The sequence below is a fragment of the Diorhabda sublineata genome, chromosome X, assembly GCF_026230105.1.
Source record: "Diorhabda sublineata isolate icDioSubl1.1 chromosome X, icDioSubl1.1, whole genome shotgun sequence".
Taxonomy (NCBI): domain Eukaryota; kingdom Metazoa; phylum Arthropoda; class Insecta; order Coleoptera; family Chrysomelidae; genus Diorhabda; species Diorhabda sublineata.
The window spans coordinates 37,877,147-37,900,845 of NC_079485.1; the positions used below are offsets into that span (position 1 = coordinate 37,877,147).

Here is a 23,699-nt window from a genome sequence, read left to right on the forward strand (position 1 = left end):
TCTTGAAATATCTTTTTGAATTGTAAACCAAAATTCAATTTTAGGAGACTTAATATCACTGTTAATTACTACTGGTATATACATATTAATTTCAATTTACAGTACTTAGATCAACATTTTAATGATAGTATTTTGAAGTATATCTGAGACATATAATTTTGTTTAAAAATAAATAACATTACTTATACGAGAGAGAGTTTTCACGGAAAAACGCCTCTCAATGAAATAGTTACGATTTAGCCAAATTTTTAAATGTTCCAAACCATAAGAAAAATAATATTTCGAAAATTCCGTAGAATACGCGTATTTTTCTCCAATAATCTCTCCATTTGTCTGATATTGCTTTACACCAACCAAGTCATTTTTTTTTCAAGTTTGGGAAGTGAAAGTAATCGGAGAGAGCTATAGCGGGTAGGCACATTCTCGTGATAAATGAAAACTTTTCTACAACATGTGAGTTCTTAAATTAGGCATCAGAACATGTCAGTAAATCAGCAGAATAGTGATTGATCAGTCAAAAACTCTAAACGATCAACGAAGATTACACCTTTCTAATCCCAAAATGCTAAATCCCTAAATCATATTGGTCGAAATCTTTGGAATCCGTTGTTTCAATAGAAGCAACCATTCACTTTGATTCTGTCCGAATATATCCAAACATTTGTTTTAGTGCGAGAGAACTTTAAATCAGCTTCAAGCAAACGCGTCACACACACTTTGCGGATAGCTTATTCATATGTACGAAACATAGTAGAAACTACAAATATAATCATTGTAAGGAAAATGTCGTCAACCTCTGAAAAGTGGCTCTTTCCTCATACCACCATCGTATAGTGGAGCAGAATCAGGGTTATACGCTTATAAAAATGAATTGAAGAGCAAAAGATAACAAATACAAATGATGGAGTTGTATTTGTTAACCTTCAGAAAATGTCGGAGCAGTAGCATCAACTATGTAGGCTATTTTCAAAATTGGAAAGAATGTTGAGGGTAATGACAGGGGTCAATATAAAATAATTTGTGAAGGAGGGTGCATTCATGAAGGTAATGAAGAATGAAGTAGCCAATATGGCATGTGTATCCAAGGCAAAAGATAGGTGGAAATTCATGCACCGGACATTGGATATTGTTTGTTAGTGGTAGCATTCACAGTATCTTCGGCTCCAAAATGTGAATTGTGCGATTTACACTTAAATGACATCAACGAAGAAGGAAGCATATTTCTTATCTATTCGACTTCTCAGGCCGTACAAAATTGGGAAATATTAGGCTTTACCATCGCTTGGAAGCTTCCAAGTTGAGTATACAGTCAATCAACACTGCACTAAAGAAACTTTTTTGCTTTTAAACAAATGTTTTCTGATTGCCCAATAATCCATATATGGAAGGAAAAAAATTCTATTTTTCTCGATATTTCCTCCTACACAGGACATGCAATTGTTGAAGAAAATATTTTTTATGCAACATATACATTAAAATTAAATCAATTAACGAGTTACAGCGTTTTTCCAAGTTACTAGTTAAACAGTATAATTTTTTGCCGGATATTCACGGAACCCGGTGGATAAATCAAAACGTAGTGAACACATACAACATCAGTAATCAATAGAAATGTTCTATTCAATTTTATATTATGTCCGATTTGCTGTTATTATTAATAAAGGATAAATATCCAACAGCAGTTAAACATCTTCATGAATCAAGCTATAAATATACCTACTATACTATCTAGCAGCCGGATTAAATAGGAATGTGATAACTTTGGCAACGTTGCAGTCTGTTGAAATAAGTCTCAACAAAGCATTACACCAACTGGTAATAAATTTGGAGAATTACCTCTCTCGTTATAAATGACCTTGGAAATTTAATTAAAAACTACTTCTAATACACTTTAAATTCTTCATTTTGTTATTTAAATTTGTAAAAGTTTAATGAACGAACATGAAATTACTATAGTGCAGTAATACAATTACAAAGATTTGATTAGCGTTTAATTTTCTATGAAACTGTAGCCTCAAACATAATATCCTGTAGAAAATTGCTGCGAATTACATTAAAGAATATTTAAGTGACAAGTAGAGATGTTGAATGAAATTTTTGTTTGAAATCATTTAAGCTGGTTGCGGAAATTTGTTGATTATGCAGTTTTGAAGTGTTCAACATTCTTGAAATTAGTTTCTTAAAGGAGATGTATGCAGGTGGTAATACTGACAATATTCCATTATATTTCAAATTTATAATCACTTTTTGTATCGACATCTGTTCAGGCGTAACTCACATTTAGGGAAAATTATCACGTACCAGGTGAAAAATCATCCATAATCGGTTTTCTAAAATCCACAGTTGTAAACAGAAACAGGAGAGAAAACTGGGAAAACAATACATCTTTAATATAAATGGAAATAATACTTCTCAAGGCAGTAACGAGTTTTACTGGAAATGACAAGAGGCAAGAGGCAAAGAAAGAAAATATGTTACAAAGAAAAAATATCAGCTTATTGTGAAAAAACATTCAATCGACGGCATCGAAAATCCTTAAAAATCAGGTAAAACCCTTGTTATCAGTTTAAATGAAAATTGAAATGAAAAAATATTTATGATTTCTCCTAAAAATTGTTATAAAGAAAATTAGGATAAGGAAGCAAATAGAATTTTTTCTCAAAACTGTGCTAAAAATAGTATATTATATTATTGGATTTAATATGACAGGAAGGTTCATTTCATTCGTTTCATGACGACACCGATGAGTCATGATAATATTTTTTTCTCGAAATAAAACATACATTTCTTCAAATGCGTCTTAACAATGAGGAAGAACAATAAAATATTTTAATTAAACACTTTAAATTTTCAAGTTGTTCTATTTCAAATTTCGATTCATAAACTAAAATATCAGATTCTATATTACGAGGGCAGTTTGATGGTAAAGTGAATTTTTCAGAGGTTGAAAACACATTATATTATTAGATTCCGAAATGTTTCTGCTATCATCTATCAACATTTTCCTTAAATCTACCATACAGATTAGTTTCAATATTCATATAAAGCAAACTGTTTTTTTGCTGGGTAAATATGGAGATAAAGAATTTCTAGTGCTAATTATACATTATTTGTTCAGAGAAACAAATTAAAGAAACCCAGGAGATGTTACGTGAAATACAGCCTGTAAGTTTTCAGTCATATGGAATGATTTGTGAGTGGTTCTCTGCTTTTAAAAGTAACTATATGAACACGGATGATGTTGAACATCAATGATAGTCATTTACTGTAAATACTCCAAAAATAGTTGATAAATTTCGTGTACTAACCTATTGTCGAATAAAAATACGGTAATTATACACTTTCACGGTCACCTGGTTTTTTGGCTCTAGAAAATCGAAAAATGGATGGATTTTAATGATCTTGGTCTCAAAATGTTCCATTTTACGGCGGATTTGTAAAAAAAATTAGTAGAAATAGCTGGAATGAAAATTTCTCATAGTTTTACTGTTTTAAATCGTAAAAAAAAAACGGTTTTGCAAAATAATCCTTTACAAAAAATTATCTCATTATCAGATAAAGTTCTTATATTTTTTTTTTGTATTCTACATAAATTAATAAACAATTAAAAAAAAATCCAAAAAGAATAATTTTTTCAGTTTTTATAGCTTAAAATGAAATCGATGAAAAACAATCAATTTTCTTGAATAGTTTCGTACTATATTCTTCAATGTTAATAGTTTTTGGACCATTAAAAATCGAAAAATTGATAAATCTTATAATTTTGGTCTCAAAATGTTCCATTTTACGACGAATTTATGAAAAACACGGGGGTAGTGGCTGTATTTGCGGTTTTTAATAGTTTTAAACCTTAAATAGTAGAAAAACTTTTTTTTTCAAATATTCATTTTTTTATGTAAATTGGGAAAAAAAAATATACGAACTTGATTCCACGACGTCAGAAACAGTTACGAAGGATTATATGTAGAAAATCATTTTTAAAGTCATGAAACTGTAAAAAATATATATTTTTTTTAATTTTCGTAAAATGGAACATTTTGAGACCAAGATCATTAAAATCCATCCATTTTTCGATTTTCTAGAGCCAAAAAATCAGGTGACCGTGAAAGTGTATAATTACCAAAAATACTTATATTAAGTAAATATTTCAATAAAACGGGTATTCAATATTTTACATCAAAGGTAACATATGATCTGTAATGTGGGTTTTTACCTTGTTTCATGTATATTCAATTATTTCAACTAACGCTTTCAGCGGAACAACAGGTAATTTCGCTGATGCCGCCTTCAAAAACTTTTATTTCACGAATGGGTTGAAAAAAGTCAGTTTTATCGACATTTGGACAAAAAAAAATTGAATGGGATCTATCCAGTTTACTGAATTTTGCATAACTCTTGATTTGAAGATACAATAAGTACCATCACCATTACACCAAATATTTGAACAAAATGGATAACACAAATTTATTTGGAAAATTTATGTATTTATTATATGATAAGGTGTCATCATTATTGTATATATAAATAATTGATAACGTCTTCTCATATTTATAATAGCACCGGAAATAGATTCATCACTGGTATTCAAATGATTCATTTTAAGTCGAATTATACTCTACTATGACGAATAATCTTATTATTATTGAAAAAGCAATTCAGAAATGTCAAAAAAATTCCAATGCGCTCAATTTAATAATTCTATTATTTTCTACACATATTACTCAATCGCCTCTTAATATAAGTATAGGGGAGGGTCTCATCTAGCGAGAAAATAAAAAAAGAAGAAAATATACCAGCGTCCATAAAGCTTTTTCTCCCTCTCGGAAACAGTTATAATTTCGATATTTCATTAAACTTTTTCAGTAATTATATACCACAGAAGCTAGAAGTCTACTAAATTAGTGAGAGATTGATTAAAGCACTTCTGTATACCACATGCAACAAATTAAAAGTCTCCATGTTTCTATGTGTTTTGAAAGACAAATAAACAGCTTTTTGGTAATAACACCAAAATCAATGCACAAAATGAAATACAAAAAACTATGAAAAAGAAAAGTAAACGGATCAACATGACTGTGAAGGAGACACACCAAGTACCACAACAAAAGACTAACTTCCTTGTCCACCGGAATAATTTTAACACCATATTTCCGAGATATATTTCCTACATGCAATTGTCTGGTCCCGCAATCGAAATAAAAATTAATCCAACGAAACGGTTTCAAGGCATCACCGAATATACCTAGATCATCACCAAAATTATACAATAATACAAAAAATTCCTGTTTTGTCCTCAACAACCTAACTCCAGCAAATCATGGATTGCCAATGATACAAAATAACATGTTCTTCGAGAGACAACTAACAAGAAATTGATGAGTGAAATTTGGTAACTCCATTTGAAGGCTCCAAAGCTATAACACGGAAGACTTTTCTAATACAACGTAAATCAGAAATAAATATATGTAATTCTTACAAGTAAAACATAAATATATAATGTAAATATGGAAATGGAATTGAAAATAATTATTTTTTCAACATCCGTCTCCGCCACCAGAAGGTTTCTGCTTTTGAAAATAAAAAAAAAACAAATTCTGGGCTGTTTCTGAGGACTTCTAAAGATTGCCTGTTTATGTAGTTATTGGCGTGACTACTAAAAGGAACCACACTTCTCGACAGAATACGTAACACGAACACATCAAGACAATTAAGAATATTGGATATTGTGAGAGATATCTACCATCTAGAACTTCGTGCAAAACGTGTAAATGCTAATAAGGTCAAGAGTCAAAAACCTGGAACTACTGGACAATCAGCGCAACAATGGGCAGATGATTGAACGGATCCTATTCTTTTACACGACAAAGAAGGAAGTTTAAGCGTAAACTATCAAATATTTCTGTTTGTAATAATTTGACACCAGATGCCAGGAGTTTTTCTTTCTAATTTCTCACTCTCTTCTGCGAATAATGGCGGAAACACAAAACGGTTTTTGTATTTTGAAGAAACATGTAAGAGACATAAGTTATTACACGGTCGAGCATAAAATTGACGTCATTGTAATCTCAAGCTATTTCCAAATTTTTCAGATTATTTCAGTTGTTACAGACTGATTTTTGGGGCTATAAAATTGTAGACAATGCAATTATTATGCATAATGCTTTTAGATCACATCATCAAAGGAGTCTGCCGCTTGAATGATAAAATAGTTCTTGCCATTATTTTTCAAGCGCTTTCCACCAAGAAATTTTGAGTAAGTCTTAGAAAAAGATGAAACTCTGCTAGTGTTGGAATGTGTGAAAATTTTTTCATCAAGTTTTTGTGTCAGATCCTCATTCATGACACTAGGCCGCCAGATCGTTCTTCATTTATATATTCCTTCAATGAATAGCCTACACTATTTATAAACATTCCCAACATTCATTACACCTTCAACATAAACTTCAAGAAGCAGTCGGTGAAACGTAATGGCGCCGTAGCGAGATACTGACAAACAGCGACCAACCTTGAACCGACGCCACTTGAAATGATGCGCTAACACGATGCGCAATAAGTCCTTACTTTAAAAATGATTCACATAAAATCCTCTCAAATTTGAATGGTATGGTGGAAGAATTTATTGTTTAGTTCACATATGATTAAAATCTGCAATAAACTTATATTCGAAGAATTGTTTATTCATATTTCAACGATTCAATATAGGAAACGAATCCTATCTATATTTACTTTCGTCAACAACTCGATCAATGTCCATACAAAACCTTCACATAAAAAGTAATAAGCATCAACACACCTTGAAGTATAACCACAAGAAACACGTATTAGTTTGCTAATACAATTAATATTACTAAATAATATTGCATATATTATTTTTTGTTTGTTGTCAGAACGATTTTAATTTCGACCAATTCTAATAAGAATAATCTGTTCTATGACTCTGAGAAAAAAGTTTTTGAAAATTATTTCTTTCGAATACCAGTCATTTGCTTACTTATTTAAACGAATTAGTTTGCCAAATTAGGAAATATATGCACCGAGGTATTTCTAATTTACTATTCTATAAAAAAATTGTTTAGAAGAAACAAACCTGTATAAATAACATAAAATTTTAAAGCGAACAAGGATAATATAAAAGTAGCACAAATTGTTACAGACGATTCATTAAAAAATATATATTTTTTTAAATGAACACTAAGTACGTATAGATTTAACACAATAACACATTAGTACGCAGTCCAATACTATTCAAGGCATATAAGGACAAATTTTTGTAGACGATATATCATATATCTTTAGGTAACAATGAGAGAGTTTTATAAAAGTCAACGATGTTTGAAGAATGGGTTGGAAACACGAAAAATTTTATACTAATAATAGACAATAAAACTGGCGAACTCAGGCTTACCATATTATGATTATGAGGACGAGAATATATAAGACTAACAGTAGCAAAACTAAATCGATGTTGCAGGATTTCTGTGGTGTCCCTATACTTAGTACGGAAATAATGCAGATGCAACTGTACCGTTTCCTTTCTCTACTTAATATAGTTTTTTAAGCGAGTCAAAATAACACCATATGAGATCCCACACGCAGACGACACACGCGAAACAACCCCATTAAAAACATCCCAACCCAAGCCTTACAGAAGAAAAGGATTCTATATCAGGACTATCTACAATGAACCTAATCCACCATTAGAGAATTCCTAGCTTAATAAAAACACTTGACCCTCGCTAGCAACTCTCTCTTTCCCTCCACCTCTCTCGGATAACTAGAATCTTGAAGATATTGGAAATAATTTTTTACAAACCACTGACTTTGTAAATGGGAAAATGTATAGATCACCTATAAAATGTTGCGACAAATGGTTTTTTTAACTGTTATTTGAATAGAGAGTGAAAGTGATTATGGAAAAAACCGGTAACCATTAAAAATAATGCTAAGCAACCAATAGATCAGTTTTGTTCTCAATTTTAAATTTATCTCTAAAAATAAAACTATCCTCCGGTAAGATTGTAAAATTTTCATAATTGCTCCCTTGATGCTTATAAAACATTAATTACTTCACCTATATTTCAACAATAGTATCATTTGACATGCAAATGGTTCTAGGAGAGCCGATCCTAGGATATGTCATACCCTTCGCCGCTACTATTTATGCTCTCTCCTGATTTTATTTTTGATAAAGCATTGAACGGTAGCTCGAAAGTGAACAGGGAAGTGATAAATAAAATCAGATTTACAGACTGCCTGGAAGATTTGCAGATACTGCTCGACAAACCTGTTGATGAAGGGGAATGGTGACTAAATATCAACACCAAATAGGATAGAGCGATTATTATCACAAAACGCCAATATACTCCCAGCATCATCTTAATTTAAAAAACTTAAATGGATAATTAGATTTTATATTTGCAATGATGACATATTTAATGTTTTTCTAGAATATTCAGTAACTTTTAATTTTATGTACCTCAATCATGTTAATATCAATATAAGATCTATTTTTGTTTCACAAACTGAATTTGGAGTTCTCACTAGTTAAATTAACCGTCTTTATTATCGGTTAATAATTTGAAGTTTCAAGGACCAAATTTGAATATCAGCTAAGGTAGTAAGTATATATTCTATGTTTTAAATATTCAATAATTGATTATAATAAATGTTCCCAAATTCGGCAATTCTGAGATTACTAGTTGACATAATATATGAGAAAAATGATTATGGCGGAATAACTAAAATAAATTCCTAATAAATGTCATCATCAAACACTTAAATGATTTATCTGAGGTACATTAAAGGTGATAAACGGTATTATTGCGTGAGTTTTAGAACCAAAATAAACAATTTGATAAAAAATTAAAAATTAGTCATATGTACCAAGCTGTCTTTAAATAGCACTTATTAAGAAAAAATTACAAGAGTACGTAGAAAATGAAAAGTGATTATGCTGAAAGTGGAGCCTATAGAATTCCATTTTTTCAGTTACATAATACAACAATTTGTACATTCAAATATTTAGGAATAATAATTTTTACAAAGTAGAAGAAGCAAAATGAATTTTATTCTCGGTACAGATATAATTAATGCAACTTAAATGATTCAATAAAATTCTAACCTAATCCTGTGACACCTGATACATAGAACAGTGAAAACAGCTTGACGTCATCTTGATTGATTTGTTATAGCGACATCTATAAACACATGAAAATATAAATGTAGCGAAATCAGCCTGAAGGCAATAGCTTGTTTGGGTACGTATTTTTTCAAAGAAGTAGTGTCGTGAAATAAGTGGCTCATAGTATACGCAACGTGTAGTAATTCAATTTTTAGTGAAACTTTAGTGAAATTATTCGGAGGTGTACGCCAAAACCATACGTGTTTGTGGTTCAAAGAGGGGCGTTAGTAGAAGATGATCCACGAGGAGTTTCCGTACCAACAGAAATGTGAAACGTTTGTGCGAGCTCATTAGATCTGATCAGCACTTAACCATTCGTGCTTTGTCAGATAATTATGTTATACGATGATTTAAAAATGCGCAAGATTTGCGCAAAAGGTCTGAACCTCAACCAATAACAAGTGCGAAAAGTGATATACAGGATTTGTTTTACTAAATTTAGAAATAAGCCGGAAGTTAGATGTGACAGGTGAATAAAGTTAGAAATGGGCGGAGAAGATGACAATTTTGATCGTGTTTTTACGATATCCCCGACATCTTTCATCGCAAAAATGTTCCTGGCTGGAAAATTCTGACTATATCTACCTACGACTTTTTTCATTTCCTAAGATGAATTCAAACCTCAAAGGTTGTAATCATGTTTACGTAGAGGTCAAATAAGTAGTAACTATGGTTTTTAACTGGTCAACTTCAGGTGAATAGAAACTATTATGGAACTCTATAATAAAATTTTCTGGTATCTGCTTTTTTACTGATACATTCCCGATAGTAATAACCGCGTATTAGCAGAAAATAATGGTTAACATTAGAAATAAGGACTAGTACTTTTTTTCAATTTTTTACAGATATCTACTACTTCTAAATATTCTAAATAATCAAAAACTACACACTACAAAAATTTCTAATGAATTGTGATTGATTTCGGAGATTTAATTCACAACTTGGCAACGCTATTTCTTTGAAGGTACTACCACAAACGAGTCGATACAAGTTCCTGGAGTAGGTAAATTTTAATAGAAAAAAACTGTATACTGTTCTCCCATGTGAAACTATGTAACAGTCTGAATATAATCACACAAAACTTTTATACTTTATACTCGGGCTAAATTCGTTATGGTACTAGCTGTATGAATACTTACAAGACCAAATCTGATTAATGATGAAACACTAGTTGCTGTCTCGGTATAGTTCTTATATTTCTCCCTATCACTATTACTGCTTCATTATCGACACAAGCAGCACTTTCGTTTTATTCATTACAGATCCTGGATACAACCGGAAACAATTAAGGAGAGTTTATAATACTAGTCCTTTATGGTTCCCGGACAGATGTTCGTTTGAAAGCTTTGCTTGTATATCATCTGGTCGTGGAAAGTATAGAATTATGCAAATATATGAGTTAAATGGTATATAAAATTATTCATTCCAAGGTAAATAGTAGAAAAAAATTATTCTACTACAATGTGATACTATTAATTCATGCATAGATACACATTCCATCACATTTTCATGTACCCAAGTCATGTTATGATTTATGAATTAAATATTTTTCTGACTTCAGCATCAGGCAATAGAAATATTACATAAATTTGTGAATTGGTTGGGCCACTCAACATATCAAACTTTTTGTCAACACTTGAAGTACAGTTAAAGCGTAATAAATAAACCCTATATATTAAGCTTCAAAATACCCAGTATATTGTTTTGTGTCTTTGGTATAATAACATGACTTATTTCTCAAATTTTACAGTTATTAATAGAGACCTAAAAAATAACAGCATTTTATGAAAATACACCACCAAAATTTTGAATCATATGCAACAGTAAAGGTGTATTTGAATTATAAACTCGGTTTTTTAGCATAATGTAATAGGAATTTAAAGCGTAAGTACCGAAATTTAAAATTCCAATGATATGTATCTACCTGCTGGTTTTATTTACTGTAAATCCTACTATTTTATTTAGTTTGTAATCACTTCACACATCAACGAGCTCATCAGCAACGCAGTAAAACCTATTGATACACAACACATGCGAAAGCACATAATTTTTTACACAATCAAAACCTTTTTTTAACGAATCCCCTGCTTTTCGAGTTTCAGTTATGTTCTTTTCGTTCCAACCGGCAACGCTGTTCTCGAGAGGCGATCGAACATTGAACGAAAGAAGTCTTACTCCGAATAAATGAACAGTGGGTAAAACAGAATCGTCTGCGCGCAACTCAACACAAATTTGTACACACAATCTTGCAACATCCTTCCACGACCGTCCGTGAGATACTGGTACCGTACCGCTATCGGCAGGCTGCTAAACGCTCGTAGAAATTCTAGTTGGGCTGGAATTTTTGTTACTTCTCTGAACGTAAATAAGACGAGGTTAGGTTGACATTTTGTGTGGACATTAACCTTTTTATGAATGGGAGCGACTATGAACTGATTAAGTGATTTTTGCATTAAATTTTTCAATTATTGATTTTCTTTAAATTATTAAAAATTGATTTTCAAGAGTTTCCAGTTGTATTGATTTAAAGAAAACGTATGACAACCAAATAATAGCGAAACAATAAAACAATATTAACAATTGATTGTTAAATAACAAATTTTTCTCATTTAAAAAAAATGTTTCAGTATTAAACTCTTCTTTATACAAAATCCCACAAAACTAATTAAACAGCCATCTCCAGGATAAAAAACTTTGTTTAATTTTCACAAAAGTTAACTATTTGTATGAAACCAAATATTCGTACAGAACGTCAATTTCACATATGGCTAGTTAGCTTTTCTCTAATTTTACTCAAACAATTCAAATCCTAATTGTTAAGCATCGAGATATACCGTCCCTATTTACTATTATTCTTGAAGCGTTAGGTAATTGATGTTACTACCTACGAAGGAAGTTGTTGAAGACTGTGATTGTCAGGAAACTATCAAATATACCTTTTTGTTGTTATTACTTTACGTGAAGCAAGGTATCCAAATCGAGGAGCTGCAAAAAAATCTACTAATATATCTCTTGTTTCAGGAGTGAAGAAATTATTTGTAAAAACATCTTATATCATATTTAGTCAATAACTTTCTCTACTCCAAATTAGTAAACGTCAAAAGTAGAACTCAAAAGTTTTCAACATGCACGTGATGAGATCTCAAGATACACGTGGTTTGTCATAAGAAAATTTGGTGGATCATTCAAAATGAATCTAATTGTTATTACGTAAACTTAAAGAAACATTTTGAATTCAGAACGAGATGCCTCAAAATGTAGGCAATACATTGAACAATATATTCTGCACTAGAAGATTCTTGTACCTGGAATATTATCTTAATTTTATCTATGAATATGTCTATCACTAAAGAAAATGTAAAACCAGTTCATTTTATTCCGCGACATTTCACATAAGTCAAAAAATAAAACTTCAAAGTTATGAATCTTTTTTTAAATAGGAAGCTCGGTTTTTTTACACTATTTGATTGTTTTTATGCTTTAGAAAAATAATTTAATTAGGGGTCACATCAGAAAAAAGGAGAAACTTAATAGAAATAGAAATAAACTTAATTTTAGCGTTAACTAAAGAGAATATTAAACCAAAGCTATTTCTTACAGGAAATGTTTTCGATCATCTTCGAAGTTCTACAGTCTGGTCGGTTAACGGTTATTTTTTGGAGGCACTGGGTGTGGGAATTTTTCCGATCCCCTGAAAATACTACACTATTAAGAAAATTTGGATTATCAATGTCATTGTCCTCCAACCTATACGGGATGTGAAAGATATGTAATTATCGACAATTTTTTCGCAAGCATTTCTCTTGCGAAAAAACTCTTAGCAAAATAAACTACATGCTTTTAAACAGAATTATACCGTTCGGATAATTGCACATTATGCTTTGCAAAGCTAAGCCAAACGAAAAAGTTCTGATTCTCAGCTCAATATATGATTCCGCGGATACCTAACGAAATAATAGCCATATACCATAGAAAATTAGCTTATACAATAGCATTTAATTTAGCGTAGATGTAACAGACCAAATATGTAAAATTAAAGTCTGGAAGATAGCCCCATTGCAAATATTATATATAGCTTGGACTTAGCTGCATGGATCTAATATAAAAAAAACTACAGGCAAAAAGATAACAAGTCAAACATTTTTATTTTAATTGGTAATAGAACCTGCCTCCGTATATAGAACAACAGCAAGCAAAAGATTTCTGATTATAATTTTTTTTTCCATTATGTACAATTTTGCGAAATTCTGATCGTTTGTTTGATTATAGTAAGGTATACGGAAAGGTAAGGAAATGTATACGGAAATGTCGGTAAGAATAGTGTTAACGGTACCATCTAGACAAAATGTGGCATCATCTGAAAACACTACATTTCTAGTAAAATACGGATTTAATTTATTTGTGTGAATTCATACTTTTTCGTGAATTTTTTCACTGATATCGTGGACTGAATGCTACAACTCTAGAAATTGTCTTCTGCATCAAAATTTTTCAATACCCCGGAAACACCAGACTTCGTAAGTATCAATGCATTTGAATGTTTTTTATTGAATACGTTGGTTGTTCCAATTTTCTGTTTCTTTCTGTTTCGCACAATAATGGATACGTCACGTTGATTTAAAAAAATGATATATGTACTTAATAGAAGTGAACTTGTGATTCAGCTTAATGAAAACTGTCGATATTGCAAGACTAGATAGCTGAAAATAAATTACATTGTGTTAATGATTACTTACTTCTGACAATAATCTACGAAGCCTTGCTAAATTGACTGTTCATTAATCTTTTTATTGTCTTTTGCAATTCATTAATTATTATTAGTTTTATTTCCAATATGAAATGGAAAATTAATGTCAAACTAGATATAAAGGTCTTGGTTCACGCCGCGACATAGACTGGAGACCAATACGGGAGACGAAAACTCTTGTCCTTAGGCTTTGTATGAGAGGTAGTCAGACTGCGAGACTTATGCAACAGGCAGAGACCCTAGACGGTCTCCAACCTGCACAAATTGTGTCGCATGTCTCGCTCGAAAATCATGTAAAAAATTTAAAAATTAGGTCATTTTCTGACGAAGATACGGAAAAATTAATTGACATCATGAAACATTTCCAGAAGCTAACGATAATTCGCAGAGACCTTTAGAATTAGATATGGTTAGGTTAGGTTAGGACCAGGACCTTATACAACATTAGATAAAGAAAAAATATCTACTTCAGACAAACAAGTAAAAAGGATTGCCAAGTTAAAAAAGCAAAAACTAAAATTTTTGAAAGAAAGACATGAAAGCAGACACAAGCTTTCACAAGTAATCAGGAATCAATTGACGCGATATCATTGTTTAAAAAAAACGTTGAGGTGTTTCTTAGAAAATTTACAAAACCTGTTATTGTTTTTTGGCGTTATTCTGTTTCTTTATTTGGTATCTGATGACTATCAGATCTCATATTTTTCAAAAAGTTTGTCCTATACTACTGTTCAGAAAAGCGGTTGAGCCCGGTCCAGCTCATCAGCATGCTATTATAGCCGCTTTAGTGAATTATAATAACGCATTAAGATTAAGTTGGGTTTCAAGTTCAGAAAAAATGGTTACAAAAAATCAAACTCTTTGATGATTTGAGGATTTTGCCAAAAGCGGATACAATTTTTTGTACATTAAGATGGACTATTCGAGACCCTGATCCATCTAAAATATGTTAACAAGTGTGACCATTGGTTAAAATTTGTTCCAAGACTTCTTGACCTCTATTTTGAATGGAATTAAAAGAAAAGATTCAGAATTCTCAATAGAAAACTCTTTCTTAATTATGACCAGCCAGCCAGCCAGCTTTTGATTCTGGAGTTAATGGCCGTAAAAAGTAGGTCTAACTAGGTCTTCCCGAAAGTTGGAGAAAATATTATAAATCGCACTCCATACTTTTGTAATAGTGACATTAACTATCTCATCAGTAATTTTATCCTCACCCCAAAAATTATTGTTGACTTTTTAGTTTGACTATTGCTTAAAGTGATTTTTTAGTTTTTTTGAACTATAATTCACTTTTTACTATAACTAACTTTATAAACGTGTTTTTCAGTGTTTTAGAATTATATTTTATTTTTGCTTTTTAGATCAATTTGCTATTTTGAACCCATTTTAATATGCAAGATGTGTTGATGGTCGCATCTCGATTTTGTAAATCTGGGATTATTGAATGCTTACGTATTTTGACTACTAGCTCTATCTTTCTTACTTCCATGCACTCTCATGCAAAGGATACAAAAAGAAATTTATGAATCCTGGCTAATCTAATCGGGGTAATCAGATATTTTGATCGAATCATTGCATTGTCGTTAGTATTTAATAAATGTGCAAGGTTTGAATTAAGTCGTTGAATTAGATCAAAATACGGCAGAATTGGCAGAATAAGTCAGTTAAATACATACAAGTGAAACTAATCAAAGTGTGTTGAAAAAATCTGAAAGTATTTGTTCGCTACTCAAATGCGTATTTAAATTTATAATATTGTACTTGAACAAATGTCTGAACCATCATGACGGTAGAATTATTCCGTCGTTATTTTATAACTATACCTCGTACATATCGTCTACGTACTAGTAACGGTATTGCTTGTGAATAGAAAATTAGGACTTTAATTCTGCACGTGACTTGAAATATAACATTCAAAATATTTCAGATATTTATTTGATCCAATTATGTATACTAAAAGAATCTTGTTATCTAATCCAACGTTATTTAGCATCACGATGTATAAATATTTATCGCATTTCATAAAATAATTGTGTGGAAGGAAGTTGGTTATTCAACTAACAACCGTCTAACCGAAATTTCTCGTTTTCGTAAGAAAGAATTTCATTGTTTCAAGGTAGCGTATCCCCGTTAAATGTCAGCGGTATACATAACTTGCTATGATCCTACGCGTTTTCCTTGAAATTAAGGAATATAATCAACACAAGTTAGCATATGAACAATGTTTCACGAATACGAGGGTAATATTTCATAAAATTGATAGCAAATTTTAAAAAGAAGATGGTAAGAGCATGAAAAGTAACTATGACTACGAACTTTAGAACTGACTGATATCGTTGGAAGAGAAGAGAAATGATAAAATCAACACACGATACAATTGTTAATCAAACGAGAATTGTGAAATCATGCGATAATTCAGGAGGGTATCAACTGGTGAAATTAGAAGATACGATAGACAGCTGGGGAAATGTTAGCGAAGAAGTAGAAATTGTGGGTGAATCTATGACAATTCGTGTAGATATATTTGAGGGATATCAATTGAAAATTAGTGGACCACAATTGTTATCTGATTTTGAAGATATAAAACTAAGACAGGAAATAGACAACACATTAAATAATACACAGGCAACATTCAGATGCAATAGATCAAGGTAATATTGCATATTCACTTTGAAACAAATGAGAGAAAAAAATAACACACACAGACAATGGGATTTATGTTGCAGCAGTTGATTTAGAGGTAGCCTTAGATAGTATGAACAGGGGGAAATTATGGAAATAAATGAGGAATAAAATGTTAGGAAGCAATAATTGTAAACACAGTTCAGAATCTATACGAGACAACAGAGAATGTGGTACGAGTTAGCGGGAAGATTATAGGGAGTTTTGTAACTGACTGAGGAGTGAGGCGTTTAAAATCCGTTATTATTGCTTTTAACCATGAAGGAAATAGCTAAAGAAGTAAAAAAAGAAGGGGAGGAGAAAGCACACATAGGATACCAGAGACAGATACCAATCTACATAAATGCACTAATGTATGATTAAATGAAGATAAATATATAAAATACATAAAGAATGAAAATATCAAACAAACCAAGATAAATAATAAGACAATATCTACATATGCGGCCCTCTACAGAGTAAACAAATGGGCCCCGCAATTGAAAATCCCATCTGTTGCTAGGGGCGCGCTTTAATACCATTTTTGAGTCCCAAAAAAATGAAGTATATGAAAAATTTCCGAAAAGGGTACATAAAACAACATAATGTATAAAAATTGAAAAATTGTAATCACTTCAAATATTAGTAAAAATCGTCGTTTTATAACATAGCTTTTGCTTTTCACAATATATCAGAGTTTCCTTTTTGAAATTGTCAAGGAAAAACTACGCTATCCCAAAATTGTTCATATATAAGCATATATAACATTCCTGGTCTAGAACCGATATGGTGATTTACTATTGAATCGAATCGTAACTGCTAACGAGATATAGGTCAATTGCGAGAAAAAATTACAGTCCTATAGACATAAAAGTTTCCACAATAAACCAAGAAAATGATTTGATACATCCGCATGGAAAGTTAAGAGATCTGTCTTTAGGGATATGCAAGTGGACTTCTGATTTTCGAACGTGGTGCAACAATAAAATCTGTAATTTTGCGCGGAGACTTTAAGAGAGCAGGACGATACCAGTAACTGAATGGCAGATATCGAATGCGAGAAAATTCTATGACGAAGAAATAACAAGAACCTCAATCTGTTTCCGGTTTACTTTTTATTAATTTTGGACTTTCTGAATAGCCCTCGTATAATGAGGAAGCTGAATGTAAAAAAACGGGAGTTGAGATCTGACTGAAGGTCTAAAATAAAATATAAATAAATGAGTCGGTACCGGACGAAAACCGGTCGGGACGTCTCTCGACGTCAAAAACAGATGAAAATGTACAAACTCATTCTTTCAAAAAGGCATTTGGCTTTTCAAGAGCTTAGAGAAGAATGAGATCTTAAAAATAATCTGGACTATAAGTAGTTTCTGATTCACGTTTTTTTGGCCCAAAAGGTCTCTCTGTGAATTAGAGGTTTTATTTAATGGTGACGTAATTTTTTTTGAGAACTATTATCTGTATATATAAGTAATTTAAAAATAATTTACATCAAACATTTTAGGAGTTTTAGTCCATTAAAAATTATTATAGATGCCTGATCAAGGGATTGATAATTTAATGCTATTCAAGTGTGAAGCTGACATGGCGTTAAAATTAGTTTAATGTTGCATAGTTGCTAAATGGGAAACTCTAAAATATAATTGTAAAATAAAGTTTTAAGTCTTAAAAATAATATAAAAAAGTAAAAAGTGGCACCACTGAAGCCAGAGAAAGGGCCGCTAAATATAACAAATAAAGAACAAACTAGACATTCTTGGATTAATTTTTTTACCAAACAACGTGTTGAACAACTCCCCGATAATAGTGTATATCTATGGATTCTTTAATCTATGATCTTGTGTATTTATTGATTTTTGTAATAAGGCATTTATTTATTTTCCCAATGTACGTATAGTAAACCATATACATTTGTATTTTGTACAAAATTTTTCGAATGTATCACACTAAATACTAAACAAAGCAACTATCAGAACAAAGTTTAATGATGGTGATATTTTCGAATTTCTTAATCTAAAATATTGTAGCCTATCTCTTTAAAGTCGAAAAATTAAAGCATATGGATTAACCATATTTACCCAGGGTGGTATGTATACCTGTGTAAGTTTAGGTCAAGATAAACTTTTTGAAATATCCATTAAACAGTGCATACTACTTAAAGGATTACAATTTGCAATTAGACAAACGCCCTGTGGAACTTTCCATTAAACTGTCTCCCAAACAAAACATTTTCATTGGGAACGTTTCTTTACAAACATTTAGTGGTGTTTATCAACATAATATTAAAGGGGCGGTTTTACGCCTATTGTGTTAACTAATTCAGCTTAATAACGTATTTCTAGTCTCAAGCATAAGAGTGTTTTTGCATACACATTTTGTTTTACAGCATAACACGAGAAAAATAACGTACCGAACAAGGTTATTGTAGCAAAAAATCTGTTTTCCTACTTCCATAAACATAGTTAAATACAGAAAAAATTCATCACTAATTTAACTTTGAACTGTCTTGATCCTATGAAATCCTCAATCTGTTCCTATTTCATTTCTATTTTGTTAAATCATGAACGTCTACTGATAAAAATGTGGCATTGTAATTCAGTAGAATTTTGGGCAGTGGAGTAACGTAGTGGGACGGCAATAAAGAATAAAAACTTATAAATATTTGAACCATTTCACATATATAAATATAATGAATATATCGGGTGTATACTTAAATTTTCACCTCATTAACCTGCTTATAACTTCCAAAGAGCTGAAGGTAAGAAAGTGTAATTTTTTCTAAAATGTTCCATTTTTCCACAAGGTATAAAGAACATTGTGTCATACTGGTTATAGAGGTAAAATAATAATTTTAATATAAAAACTCAGTAGTGCTACTTCTTACAAATCCAAATCCTAATTGCAATCTGAAAATTAACAGTTGCAGTACTTATTATTCTTTGAATTTAGCTAATTTTAATATTTTTTTAACCACTTAGTTGTGGGAAATTGTCCTAAAAGTCTCGACTAATAACTTGTTCGACCCGTTCTTTAAAAACATCAACATTCATGTCCTGGAGGTAGTCACCGGAATGAATAGATTCAAAAGTTAGGTAAGGTGGAATTTTTGGAACCGTTCGTGATTACATTTTCTGACGCGCGTTTCGATAACCAACTTATCGTCTTCAGATACTGAATGTAAATTAAAACCTATTAACTTGCATTTCTGTTTCATACTAAATTTTTTGACCAATAAACCGAAAATTCGAGTATTGCCGATCACGCTGCCACTCATAATCATGACATAAATATTAATAATGTGAAATTGATAAAAATTGTATCCAATAATAAATTGTTGGATGCATTTGAAAGCATTGAAATTGCTAAATGTAAAAAAGGCTTAAATAGGGACAAAGGCCCAATTCCTTATATCCCCCTCTGGAATTAAATTTCGTGGGAGGATGTTTATTGGTGGGAAAAGTTAGTAAAAAAAAGGTAAGTCAAGTTAATAGATTCACCTTCAGTCTCTGAAGATGATAAGTTATCGAAACGCGCGTCAGAAAATGTAATTGGGAGTGTTGGCGTAATGTTACATTCTGTTTGCAAAATGGCTATCCAACAAAAAGCAGTCGAGCCAAATTGAAATAATGCGCTGTCGGTTTCATTTGAATTAGTAAAGTTCTTGAATCCTATTATAGCAGCTTCAAATCACAATTGTATATCTATAAATTATTAAATGTTTTGGAAGCTGTACATATTCAAACTTATATAGAATAAAATAGTATCCACATTCCTGTGGAGACATTAATATACTACTAATTCATTAACATGTATAAAAATAAATGTAAACGTACACCAGCTTTTGTGTGAAGTCGATTGAATTCACTAGAAAAAACTGTAATTACAATAATTATAATTGAAATTTTGAAATATCTTAATCTATTTTCAGTACTCAATTAACTTTCGAAATTTAAATTTGTCAGTTATCAATTGTGTTCTTGTATAATCTTATATTTTTCTGATATCCCCGTCGAACTGACCCAAGTCGTTTGTGCCTATGTCATTAAGACCAACTAAAGTTAAAAGTGATCGCGCCAAAATGATCCATCCCTGCTTGAGTAGGTTAAATTAAAAGGAGAAATAAATAAATTAATGTCCAGTATTGAGCATTCTCCATCCTATATCTGAAAAACGGTTAAATGTATAAGAAAATGAACTGATCTTGTGCCCTTTGACTCGGAATATCTTGAGACGCAGACAAGGGGTTTTATGATGCTGGTTTATAAGAGTTTTCAGCTTATTTTCTCTCATTACAACTTAATTTAACCCTATATGACGGACTATGTGAACATCACTTGTAATGAAATAGCTAGTCTCCAACGATATGGTTGAGTATGTTACTAATCACTTATATTCTTTAAATTGTCAAAAGAATGAATAAATCACCGTTTTTGTACATTTCTGATATATCCGAATAAAGAAGCTGTATTTCTAGTATCGCTTCGGTAATTTTCTCTCTTTTAAATACTGAATTGTTGATGGAGAGTTATCTCGAAAAATCCATAGTTTCATCATACCCCAAACAGTACATCCAATTATATTAAATCCGGAGAATGGAATCGGTGAAACGTGATATCACATTGTACGTAAAAGTCTGGTTTGGCTTCTACTATATAGCCGCTGGAAACTTATGGTACACCTATTTACGTAATTAACAAAATGAAAATTAAATTTGTAGTTGTCACTGATGAAACTATCACATTGAAAATCAAAGAATAAAGCCTATTTGTAACACTCGTTTTCAATAGTTTGAATTGTTGGGTCGTCTAAATAATGTACAACGTCTTTGTGAAACATTCAATTATCATTATAATAATACAGGTATTTTGTTGATAATAGTTTGCAGCAAATCTCTGTCACTTCAAAATATAATTTCGTGATTTTCGTCTGCAACTATTTTTTAAAAAATTATTTGATGCTTTCTCTTTGAGATGCTTCAAAAATTGCTGTCCATTGCGACCCAATTCGTTGTCTGTATTATTTACGTATTTATATTTGTACTTATAACAGGGCTTCATGTCAAACGATAGTGACAATAGGAGAAAATGCTAATCAATATACCGTGAAAAACATTTAGTGGAATTAATAATGATTTTTAACAACAATTGTAATGAATAAACAAAAACCTCAAAACGGTTCAACCCAATTTAATAGGTGCGCAAATGGATAGTGGTTATATAGAACGAATGAATAAGGAAAGAGTACCTAAAAAGATGATATGAAGTAGAACTGGAGAAGGAAGAAAGATAGGTACATGGACGAGATGATGAATGCACTAAAAATTAGAAACTGGAGGAACAAAGTTATTATGGACCTACACAGCTAAATTATTTCATAGAAATATCAATCGGAGTTGAGTCTTATTTTGATCAAGTAAAAGATATTTTATATGATGTTCTATTCATCCCTTCAAATCTTCTAAATATGGAGACTGTTTTATAAACAATTTTAGTTGTCAATGGAATGTAATTTTCCATTTGAAATTCTGCGCCTGCATCGTTGTGATCGTGTTCCGCGCATGCACTTCTAACGATTTGTTGGAAATCAATTGAAAATTGTTTTCACTAAGTCTTCGGTTAATGCTTTCACTTTACTTTGACGGCCAGACAAAGATGGCAATTATTTTTAAAACAGATTGACAATAAAACATGTATAGCCTATTTTACACCATCAAAACAACAGTCTATGGAATGACAACGTCGCCCAAGTCAACTTTAAATAAACATTGTAAGAGGATATTCCGCCTTGTTGTTCAAAATAAAAGGCGTATAATGCTGAGTAAAAGCAACATTTTGACGATAATGCGCACATGTGGCCGATTGACCCCTAGATCTGATTTGGACACAGTTGGACGCAGAGTACAAAGTTTTTTCCCTATTCAACGCATAAAATACAAAAATTACAATATATGTTGACCTAGTATAATACTGTCACAATAAATAATAGTATTTTATTACATTTTTTGGTAGAAGTTGGTAGTGTTGAGAAACTCTAAAGCATTCTCGAAATTGACGGTCATAATAGCAAGATAATTATGGTACACAAGACAAATCTCTGAAAAAATCAAATAAGAGTCTGTAAGTTTTGTAGCTGATACGAATGCTTCTTATTGCCACAGCTTCTTTCCTACTAAATTAACGGATAAATGAAAGGTAGAGGGTTGGATGATGTATTGTGCTGTGCTATTGTTGTTCCATAGATCACGCAAAGGATTTTTGATGGGGTATTTGAAGTTAAGTTTCTGATTCATTCCCAAACTGGACTAGGATTTGGGTTGTTAGAGGTTTCTAATGTTATCTGCAAACTCGTTTCCAGTAATTCCAGTGTACGATATGAGCCAAATAGCATTTCATGAGCAAAAAGAGTTTGAAAGATGTCAAGTATGTTTTGAAACATTGGTTGGTCGATACTAATGGTTTTAACTGATTGAATAGACGGAAGGGAATCAGTACATATGGCGATATGTTTATGAAGTGGAAGATGTATTTGGAAGCTTGAAGGATGCTGTATAGTTCGCCAGTGTAAATACCGCACACTCGAAGGTAAGTAGAAGCTGAATTGAGTTCGCTGAATGGTTCTTGAGGCTGGATGATCCTGAACAAATACATTCTTGATTTTCTCTTCACACTGTTCAACAGATAGTCCTCGACGAAAGTTGTAGAAAATAGTAGCGGTGTTAACCAGCAATTGCCAACGGTTCAATAGAGACAGATTAAAAAAATTAATGATTGGATTGTTTCAATGGCTATATTAGATTATATTGTATGAGTCTATAGACAAATTTTAGGTACTTTATAATATAAGCAAGTCGACGCCGTGCTATATTAAAAGTCAATACGACACAACTTATGTCGTGATCTATTATTACTTTAATGCAGACTAATTATACACATTTTGGTGATTTTTTATTTATATAATGCATGGTTTCTTGCGAGGACCTAATAAGCCGTTTCTCCGGCTGTATATCAGAAAATGTTAATCGTAAAACTTCATCAAAATAGTCAAGAGAAATCGATGGAAATAACTTTCCGTGTTTCTATTCTAGCATTACCGTTAAAGGTAATA

At 31.4% G+C, this 23,699-nt stretch overlaps 1 protein-coding gene across 4 annotated transcripts in view; it reads right to left on the bottom strand.

Annotated features, from left to right (window-relative positions):
- The window catches only part of LOC130451864 (plexin-A4), a 262,174-nt gene that overhangs the window by 111,125 nt on the left and 127,350 nt on the right, over positions 1 to 23,699 (bottom strand). Inside the window, exon 1 of one of the 4 annotated variants that reach the window (XM_056791219.1) lies at positions 11,106 to 11,463. The exons of the other annotated variants lie outside the window; for them this stretch is intronic. The gene's annotated coding sequence lies outside the window, so the exon portion shown is untranslated. Of the gene's footprint in view, positions 1 to 11,105; positions 11,464 to 23,699 lie in introns of those variants that run through there. 4 annotated transcript variants of the gene reach the window in all.